General features: G+C 43.3%; 1 pseudogene; it reads right to left on the bottom strand.

Annotated features, from left to right (window-relative positions):
* Positions 1 to 4540: 4540 nt before the first annotated feature.
* On the bottom strand, positions 4541 to 9734 carry LOC148042559 (uncharacterized; annotated as a pseudogene).
* Positions 9735 to 10762: the final 1028 nt, after the last annotated feature.

Genomic DNA, 10762 nt, shown 5'->3' with positions numbered 1-10762 from the left:
AACAAACCAGAATATCTGCGCAGAACGTCCTTTGGTATTTTGAAGCTGAGATGAATCTCCCTTTGGTGTGTTCAGATTAGTGATTCCCAGCCTGCAGAGAATTAGAATAACAGAGTTGGAAGGGACCTCGGAGGTCTTCTAGTCCGACCCCCTGCTTAGGCAGGAAACCCTACACCACTTCAAACAAATGGTTATCCAGCATTTTCTTAAAGACTTCCAGTGTTGGGACTTTCACAACTTCTGGAGGCAAGTTGTTCCACTGATTAATTGTTCTCACTGTCAGGAAATTTCTCCTTAGTTCTAGGTTGCTTCTCTCCTTGATTAGTTTCCACCCATTGCTTCTTGTTCTACCCTCAGATGCTTTGGAGAATAGTTTGACTCCCTCTTCTTTGGGACAGCCCCTGAGATATTGGAAGACTGCTGTCATGTCTCCCCTAGTCCTTCTCTTCATTAAACTAGACATACCCAGTTCCTGCAACTGTTCTTCATATGTTTTAGCCTCCAGTCCCCTAATCCTCTTTGTTGCTCTTCTCTGCACTCTTTCCAGAGTCTCCACATCTTTCTTACATTGTGGCGACCAAAACTGAATGCAGTATTCCAAGTGTGGCCTTACCAAGGCCTTATAAAGTGGTATTAACACTTCACGTGATCTTGATTCTAGAACTGTGTTGGCTTTTTTGCCAGTGTACGTATGTACGTACACACACACACACAGACACAGACACACACATAAGTATTATGTCAAAAGCATCTAGTATGCCCAAATAACATTTAACAGTTAATCAGTTCCTTGGCTCAGCTGATAAGGGAGGAGAGCTTGTGGCTTAGAGGTTAATATAATTGCCTAATATATAAAAATTGTCCAGGTTCGAAACCCAGTAAGGATATGGCTAACTGATGAGAGCTAAATAGCTTGAAATAGATCTATACTAGTCTCCCTTCATTTATTTATCAGCAAAAATGCAAACATACATATGTGTTCATACATACATACATACCTGTTCTGACCCCCCTCCGTACAGTGAGTCATGCCGACACAAGATTACTGCTAGACAATTTATTCACAGTAAATTAACACACCGACAAGACTTTGGGAGCAACCCAGACTTCCACAGATAAGAAATACAGACACGAGCTTCTCCAGCTTTAGTATAATAGTTGTGTCCTGCAAAAAGCCTCCTCCCAAAGTCTCTTCTTATATACTCTCTTGGGAGGAGCCTAATCACAACCACCTGGCCCCAATTATCTTCTACATATCCGTAGTTGCTGTCAGCGCTTATCTGCCCGTCTTTGCCTGGCGTCCAGGACCACCTCCCTTAGCTCCTCCCCACTGCTCCAGGGCCTGACGTCAGGGACAAACTCCCTTTGGCTTTCACCGCTGCTCCATGCCTCTGGCACCTCCTGGTGGCCAACCAGCCACTCTGGTCCCTGCTTGGAGTCTGAACCCTGTCCAGGGTCCTCCACATCTTACAGAGCCGAGTCATAGGGTCCCTCGCTATCGGAGTCTGTTTGCAGCTCCAACGGCTCCTGCTGGGCCACAACACATACCTTTTGAAGAAAATAGTCAACATTTTAAACAAGCAGTTCAAAATTTATTTACCTTTCAGAGAACACACTTCTTAAAATGCTGTAGTGCACTTTTATGCCGATCAAAAGTTGCATTTAAATATTTATTCCTAGGAAATGCCCTCTTGATAGATGTAAAATACATACTGAAGTACACATCTCAGGGAAAATAGCATTTCGTCTCCTCTCAGATTGTGGAAAACACTTGAAATGAAATGAAACGTAGAAAAGGGGACTTGAGGAAAATCAAAAGAAACAATTCTGGTTTGTTTGTTCTTTTTTTTTCTGTTCACATCTCAGCACGAAGTAAAAGAAGGCATCGACCCTTTCTTTTTAGAGAAAAACAAAAGAACGACTGACATTCTTTTGGATGAAATGAAGATAAATACTCTAGGAAAACGCAGCACAAAGAGCAGATAAAAATGTCCTGATAAAAAGGAATATATTTTTTTAACTCGTGGCTTCAAACTTTTATCTTTTGAATCCCCCAGATGGAAGGGGGGGGGACACTGGACGAGGCTCCATCGCTTACTTAATTGTTAAATGTTTGCCTTTTTCCCCTAGATTTATAGAATAACAGAGTTCTAATACACTGTATAAGCAAAAGTATTTTGTCCCAACAAAAGAGGTTAAATGAGAAATAGAAATAGACATAGGAATAGAAATAGAATGAAAAGAAAAGAAAAAAGAAAAGAGAGAAGAGAAGAGACGAGACGAGACTAGAAGGTGGAAGGGACCTTGGAGATCCTCTAATCCAGCCCTCTGCTTAGGCAGGAAACCACTTCTACATGTTTGTGTTTAAAAAAAACAAAAATTAAATGAATTAAACTCAAAGAAACACATCATCGCCTCAAAGTTTGCAGATAACCCAATGGCGTAGACCCAAATCAATCCAAGCAGGGGCAGTTCTCGACTTACAACCGGCCATTTAGTGACCGTCTGAAGTTAGGCAGGCATCCCCAGGGGTACTTACGATTCCATTCCAAAGGGTTCACTTAATGACCGCAACAATTGCTTTATAACCGCTGCGAAAACAGTCATAAAATCAACGATCATGTGAGGTGACCTGCTGTATGACAATCCCAACTTACAAACATCATGGACACAGGCTCCGTTATGGTCGTAAGTTGAGGACCACCTGTAATAAATTCTATTTGTAAGTGGTCCTCTCTCTCTCTCTTTCCCTCTCTCTCTCCCTCCCACTCTCTCCCTCCCTCTTTCTCTCTCTCCCCCCCTCTCTCTCCCTCTCCCTCCCTCCCTCCCTCCCTCCCTCTCTCTCTCTCTCTCTCTCTCTGTGTCTTTTAACTGCTTCCCGTAATACTTATGGGCGAATCTGCATGTTTTAATTCCTCCGTTTCTCATTTTTTGCAAAACCTGACTGTTTGAATCCCTCGTTTTTCCACTGCGACAACACAAGATTGTGTTATCTGAGTCTCATATTAACTCGAGGGGTGTTTTTTTTTAATTAATTCCCATAATTGTGTCCTTACTTATTCTTCTGTAGGTTCCTTTAAAAGTGCAGATTTCTTGTCTGTATTTTTGTTGAACATGCCAGCTTTTGAAAAACGTTTCCCCTAGCCCCATGATGGTGAGCCTATGGCACGCATGCCGCAGGTGGCATGTGGAGCCATCTCTGCGGGCACGTGAGCCGTCACCCCAGCACAGTTCCACCACGGATGTGCACCAGTGGTGGGATTCAATTTTTTTTTACTACCGGTTCTGTGGGCGTGGCTTTGTGGGCATGGTGCAGCTTCGTGGGCGTGGCTCTGTGGGCATGGCAGGGAAAGGATACTACAAAATCCCCATTCCCTCTCCACTCCTGGGGGAAGGATACTGCAAAATCCCCATTCCCTCCCCACCCCACTATCCTGCTTTCCAGCTCTGTTCTCCTATTCAGGGCAACAAAAGAAGTTCGGCTGGGAGGCAGCGAGGGCATGGCCAGCCTATTTGCCGGTTCTCCGAACTACTCAAAATTTCTGCAGAACCTGTTGTGAAGTTTCCAAAAGATGACCTAATTAATTTACGAGCCTCAAGACAAAAGTTCAAAAGAAATCCAGTCATTTATTAGGATCAACATTTTGGCATGTTCTTCTGTGGAGCCGAAACTGATTTCCACTTAATGGTTTCTGAATTTTACGCCTGTATCCCCTCCCTTCTGTCTGTGTCATAAATCACATCCACCAACAAGGTTCTGTGGCAGGCTATGAACGTGCGCATTTCACATGCTAGCTGTAGAAATATGAGACCTGACTTTGGCCAAAGTATGCATGGCATTCTCCTCCCTTTTCTCTCTTTTTTATGTCAACTTGATAATAGTCATGGAAACGCTTTACAAGTTGACCCCTGTCAGAATTAACTGAATACCACCTCTGATGCGCGCACGCCTCCCGTCGGCCAGTGGGTTTGCAGGTCTACACCACGCATGGCAGGGGGTGGGGAGCATGTGGGAGACATGCACACATGCACGGGAGGAGCACAGCAGGATGCGGTGCCCCTCCCCAATGCCGCATTTTTGGTCCCAGGAGACTGCAGGAAGACCTGATAGCCGCAGAATGGGCCATGGGGGGATTGTGCACTCATGCGCAGGAGTAGGCAGTAGCGCAGGAGGGTCACAGGTGCATTTGCAGAGGGTGGGGTGCACAGGCGGGGGGCTCACTCCTCCAACCTCTTATCTTTGGATTATCTGTGCAGGGTTTCCTTTAATTGAAGCCCAGGGATAACCCCAAATAGTTCTATTTCCCTTCTCGTCTCTCATCTGAATAGGCGGAGAAGATAAGTCCATCACCCAGGAGCGATAACTTCACAATGTGACATTTTCATAGCCGACATTTTGATGTCTGATGGAGCCGGTTGAGGGCTGTACAGCCTGCACTAGGGGGAACCATAAATACATTTCAATGTTTGCATAAGTCCTGAAATGTATGTGTTTGCCAAGGCAAGAAAAAATATAAATAAAATAATACAGTGGTCTTATTCAGACTCCCTTGGCTAGTTGTTCACGGCATATTAAATGGTTCCTTTTATCAAAAGAATCTGGATTAATTGGGTTGGTCTTGAAGAGAAGATTGTGAACAGGAAAATCATTCCTGTCTTCTCCTCTGGGTGGACAAAAAGTTCCTTCTGCATTAGATGGAGCAAAATGATTGGCTTGTATTTGTAACCGGCTCCCTTTGGGAGCAAAATTGAAACCTAAATCATTCTGGGGCATAAAGAAAGCATAAAATCAATGAAATGGAAACTTGTTTGATTTATAATTGAACCTGGAAGAGAGAGAGAGATGATAGATGGATAGATGCGTGGATACATAGGTGGATGGATAAATGGGTTGGTGAATGGATATATGGATGGATGGGGTGGGTGAGTTGTGTGGGTGGGTGAGTTGGATCTGTGGATGGATGGATAGATGGATGGATAGATGAGTGGGTGGGTGGGTGGATGCATGAATGGATAGGTGCATGGGTGGATGGATGGATGGATGGATGGGTAGATGGATGGATGGGCAGGTGGATGGGTGCATAGATGAATAGGTGGATGGATGGATGGATGGATGGATGGATGGATGGATGGATGGATGGGCAGGTGGATGGATGGATGGGCAGGTGGATGGGTGCATAGATGAATAGGTGGATGGATGGATGGATGGATAGATGGATGGATGGATAGGTAGATAGGTAGATGGATGGATGGATAGGTGGATGGGTAGATGGATGAATAGGTGGATGGGGGATGGATGGATGAGTGGATGGATATGTGGATCGGTAGATGGATGGATGGGTGGATGGATGGATCGATGGATAGGTGGATGGGTAGATGGATGGATAGGTGGATGGGTGGATGGATGGATGGATGGGGGATGGGTAGATGGATGGGTGGGTGGATGTATGGATGAGTGGGTGGAGGGTGGGTGGGTGGATGGATGGATGGATAAGTGGATGGGTAGATGGATGGATGGATGGATGGATGGATGGATGGATGGATGGATGGATGGATGGATGGATAGATGAGTGGGTGGGTTGGTGGATGCATGAATGGATACGTGGATGGATGGGTGGATGGATGGATGGATGGGTAGATGGATTGGTGGGGGATGGATGGATGAGTGGGTGTGTGGGTGGATGGATGAATGATAAGAGCCAAGGTGGCACAGTGGTTAAATGCAGCACTGCAGGCTACTGCTAGATCAGCAGGTCAGCGGTTCAAATCTCACCGGCTCAGGGTTGACTCAGCCTTCCATCCTTCCGAGGTGGGTAAAATGAGGACCCAGATTGTTGGGGGCAATATGCTGACTCTCTGTAAACCGCTTAGAGAGGCCTGAAAGGCCTATGAAGTGGTATATAAGTCTACTGCTATTGCTGCTATTGGATGGGGAGATGGATGGATAGATGAGTGGGTGGATGGGTGAATGGATAGGTGGATGGGGAGATGGATGGGTAGAGGGATGGTTAGGTGGAGGGATGGATTGAGGGATGGGTGGGTGGGGTATGGGTGGATGGATAGGTGGATGGGGGGATGGATGGGTAGATGAGGGGATGGATGGATAGATGAGTGGGTGGGTGGGTGGATGGATGAATGGAAAGATGGATGGGTAGATGGATGGGTGGAGGGATGGATGGATGGATGGATGGATAGGTGGATAGGTGGGTGGATGGATAGGTAGATGGATGGATGGATGGATGGATAGATAGATATTTTTTGACTATTTCTGTTTCCCAGGTGGGGCCACGTGATCTCCTTTTGTGACCCCATGACAAGAGAAGTCCATGAGATAATCCAGATTCACTTAACAACCATGCCACTCACTTAACAATTGCAACGATTCACTTAACATCTGTGGCAAGAAAGATCGTAACATGGGAGGAAAAACCTCCCTTAACCCATGTCTGCCTTTGCAGCATAAATTTGAGGCTCAGCTGGAAGCCAGGAGCTGCCTGTAGGTGTCACAATGCTTCTCCAGCTTTTGAAAAGCCTTCCAAGGAGGGATGATGCCATGCCTTGGCCTAGCCCAGGGATGGCTAACCTTTTCTGGAGCGAGTGCCCCAAGTGAGGCCGAACCTGCAAAACGCAATATCCACCTCCTGCATGCGCCCCGCCACCCCCACATGTACACATGGTCCCCCTGCATGCACACACCCCCACACACACGCACAACAGTGACCTGACAACCAGCTGTTCTCAAATTTTACCCCAAATAACCTTTTATTTTTTCCCCACTTCTTGCACCGCGTTTCAGCTTCAGACGGAGCACGTCATTCTCCGCAAACCCTTACGGGAGTCCTTTTTTAAGACGTTCCGATGTTCCATGCTTTGTTCAAAATGTTGGTGCATGAAATTATCTAAGGCTGGGGCCTGCTGTTTCGTATTTTATGCTACTTTTCTTTATGGTTCAAGCAACGTATTCTGGAAAGGAAAAAAAAAACACCAGAAGGACAAAAAGAAGAACCTTCAGTGGTGTCTGGTGAACAAGAGCGTTCTGTTGAAGACCTTTGAAGACCCAGTATAACATCTTTTTGTCATGTGTCTAATTACTGTTAGAAGTTTCCTCCGTGACTAAAACTCTACAATAATGGGTCTATCTGAATAAACAGACTCGGTCACATGTATTGAAGGGGAATGGACTTGCCTGCTGCATATCTTTTTCTAGTTCATTCCGCCTCATTCCTCCGGCAGGGCCAACCCAAAAGTTCTAAAAAGCGCCCCACCTCCTTAAAGAAAGATGGATGAAAACTCGACCAAGAAACCTTTGAGGCCTGAGAATAATAATAATAATAAGCAATAAGCACTTAATATACCGCTTTATAGCCCTCTCTAAGCGGTTTACAGAGTCATCCTGTTGGCCCCCAACAATCTGGGTCCTCATTTTACCCTCCTCGGAAGGATGGGAGGCTGAGTCAACCTTGAGCCTGGTGAGATGCGAACTGCCAAATTGCAGGCAGCCGGCAGCCGGCAGAAGCAGCCTGCAGTACTGCACTCTCACCACTGCGCCACTCCGCGGCTCATGTGATGAAGCTTCTAGGGAAGTCATTGTTGGTAAGACATTCAAGGCCTATGGTCAAAGGGGGAAATGTTAGGTTGGGGAAAAAAATAGTGTTGTAAAAATTATTATTACTATTATTATTTATTTTGAACATTTCATCTTCCATTTAAACAGTGTGTCATCTGGGTACAAATATCTCTGTGAAATCAGAATTTACAGTATTCATTACATTGATATTACCTTATTTTTCGGAATATAAGACACACCGGAGTATAAGACGTACCAAGGTTTTGAAGAGGCAAATTAAAAAAAAAGGTTTTGCACACTACAAACCTCCCCAAAATGGACCTGTTTTTCGTTAAAAAAAAGGGCATGGATAGCTTTTAGAAGGCTTAGGGAGTGCTCCTGGGGGCTGGGGGGGGGCAAAATTGAGCAAAAAACAGGCAGTTTTTCGCTCATTTCTGCCCTCCCCAGCCCCCAGGAGTACTCTGCAAGGCTCCTAAAGGCTATCCGTGGCCATTTTGGTAAAGGGGGCGGGGTTTTGGGAGGCAAAAAATGCTGTATTTAGTGTATAAGATGCACCCAGATTTTCAGCCTCTTTTTTGAGGGAAAAGAGTGCGTCTTATACTCCGAAAAATACGGTAATTCTCTAATCTTATGACAATGATAATAATGATAAGCATAAAAATCCTATTCATTAACATATCTTCTGATAAGAATATAATAGTAATATTAAACACAATAGTCTTAACAGTCGTATCTGTAAGAATCATAATATTTATTTGTTTGTTTGTTTGCCAAACATGTAGAAGATAACAAGTATTGGTATGAACATAAACATGAACAAAGGAAGTAAATACAGATAAATGGAGACAGTACGACAGGGACGGTAGGCACGCTGGTGTGCCTATGCATGCCCATTTTATGGACCTCTTAGGAATGGGGTGAAGTCCACGGTAGACAGTTTAAGGTTAATGAGTCGGGTAGAGCATTCCAGGCGTTGACCACTCTGTTGCTGAAGTCGTATTTTCTGCAATCAAGTTTGGAGTTGTTTACCTTGAGCTTGTATCTATTGTTTGCCCGTGTATTATTGCGGTTGAAGCTGAAGTAGTTATTGACAGGTAGGACGTTGTAGCAGACAATTTTGTGTACTATGCTTAGGTCAGATAGTAGGCAGCGCAGTTCCAGGTTGTCCAAGCCCAAAATTTTGAGCCTGGTGGCATAAGGGATTCTATTGCGAGCAGAGGAGTGAGGGACTCTTCTCGTGAAATACCTCTGGACTCGCTCATTCGTACTAATGTCCGATATACAGTGTAGATTCCAGGCAGACGAGCTGTATTCGAGGATTGGTCTGGCAAAGGTTTTGCATGCCCTAGTTAGCAGTACAATGTTCCGGGAGAAGAAGCTTCACAAAATTAGGTTAACAACTCTTAATGTGTTTTTGGTAATGCTGTTACAGTGAGCTCGGGGGCTTAGTTCGTTTGAGCTTACTCCTAGGCCCTTGACAGAGTGAGGGTTATCTACGAGGTCGTATCCTCCCAGCTTGTATTTGGCGCTCTGATTTTTATTGCCAATATTGCATATATCTCTGTCTTAACATATTTTCTATATTTCACTGATCTCCATTTATTTCTAACTTCTGTTTTTGTTCTCCAACCATCCATAAAATACCGTATTTTTCAGAGTATAAGAACGCACCTTATTCCCCTCAAAAAAGAGGCTGAAAATCTGGGTGCGTCTTATACACTGAATACAACATTTTTTGTCTCCCGAAACCCCGCCCCCTTCACCAAAATGGCCATGCATAGCCTCTAGGAAGCTTTTAGAGTGCTCCTGGGGGGCTGGGGAGGGCAGATATTTTACCTCCCCAGCCACCATGAGCACTCTATAAGCTTCCTAAAGGCTATTTGTGCCTTTTTCGGGGGAATAAACGGGTCCGTTTTTGCAAAAAATGGGCCTTTTTGGGAGGTTTGCAGAGTGCAAAAACATTTTTTATTTTTTTTATTTTTAAACAAACATAAAACAAATAGCCATAGACACACACAATACATAAAAATCATCCTCCAGTTACATACAGTATGTCGATTGGTTACAAAGCTTTGTGCTTCCTCACAATAGTCCCCGCTTGCAATTTACACAAATTCATATATATATATATATATATATATATATATATATATATATATATATATATATATATGTGTGTGTGTGTGTGTGTGTGTGTGTGTGTGTGTGTGTGTGTGTGTGTGTGTGTTTATTTAGTGTCACAACCCCTGATATGCCCCAATTATGGGAGGAAGCTTACTGCTTCCATTATTTGTCAATCGGCTCATCACAAGAGTCCATCACGACAGAAACCCAACATTTTTACTGTTGCCTTTGTTATATTTGTGTTATATTTGTGCTGATAAATAAATAAAGGGAGACTAGTATACATCTATTTCAAGCTATTTAGCTCTCATCAGCTAGCCATACATACATACATACATACATACATACATACATACATACATACATACAATGATTATTAAACATTCATTTGACTATGTTATTACATCCTTTTATATAAAATATTCTAAATTTAAAGTAAATCTATATTATGGCATTTCATTACATCCTCCTAAAATCATCCAATAATATTACATCTTTATACTATATTCTATATTAAAAAATGTTTATATTTAATAACAACGCTTTTAAACATCCTCTCCATAGTCCTCACTTACAATTTGTATAAAGTTTCATATTATCAATCTGGTGTATATATATGCATTATTATCATTGTTACTCATTTATTTGACTATAACTACATAATGCATAATACTCTAAATTTAACTATGTTTAACTTAATTTTTATTATGACCTTTCATTACATCATCCTGTGTCCTTCCAGTAGTAGTGCAATCTTATATCTCTTGCCATTTGTAATATTAGTATTCCAATTGTTTTCTTGGTAAATCCTATATGGATTTCTCTCAGCAACGTGTTGCTCATTACATATCTTGTAAAAACTCGAAACCCTCCACCTGTTCCTTCCATCAGCTTGCCTTTGGTTATCACCGATGCTTCTGCCAAAATTTCTCTCATTACTTCTATCAAATTTTCTCCCTTTTCTTCTTCTATATTTTGAGGTCTGAAATAGAGTTCCAATCCGTTGATCTCCCCTTTCCATATTCCACTCTTGCCGTTTCCAACCATGCTCAGTTTACTGTCAATATCAAC

This window comes from Thamnophis sirtalis, unplaced genomic scaffold (assembly GCF_051295495.1).
Source record: "Thamnophis sirtalis isolate CommonGarterSnake01/CBP01778 unplaced genomic scaffold, rThaSir2_p1.2 scaffold_15, whole genome shotgun sequence".
In the NCBI taxonomy this organism is placed as follows: Eukaryota; Metazoa; Chordata; class Lepidosauria; order Squamata; family Natricidae; genus Thamnophis; species Thamnophis sirtalis.
Note: the sequence above shows the minus strand (reverse complement) of the source record. Positions and strands in the feature narration are given on the sequence as shown.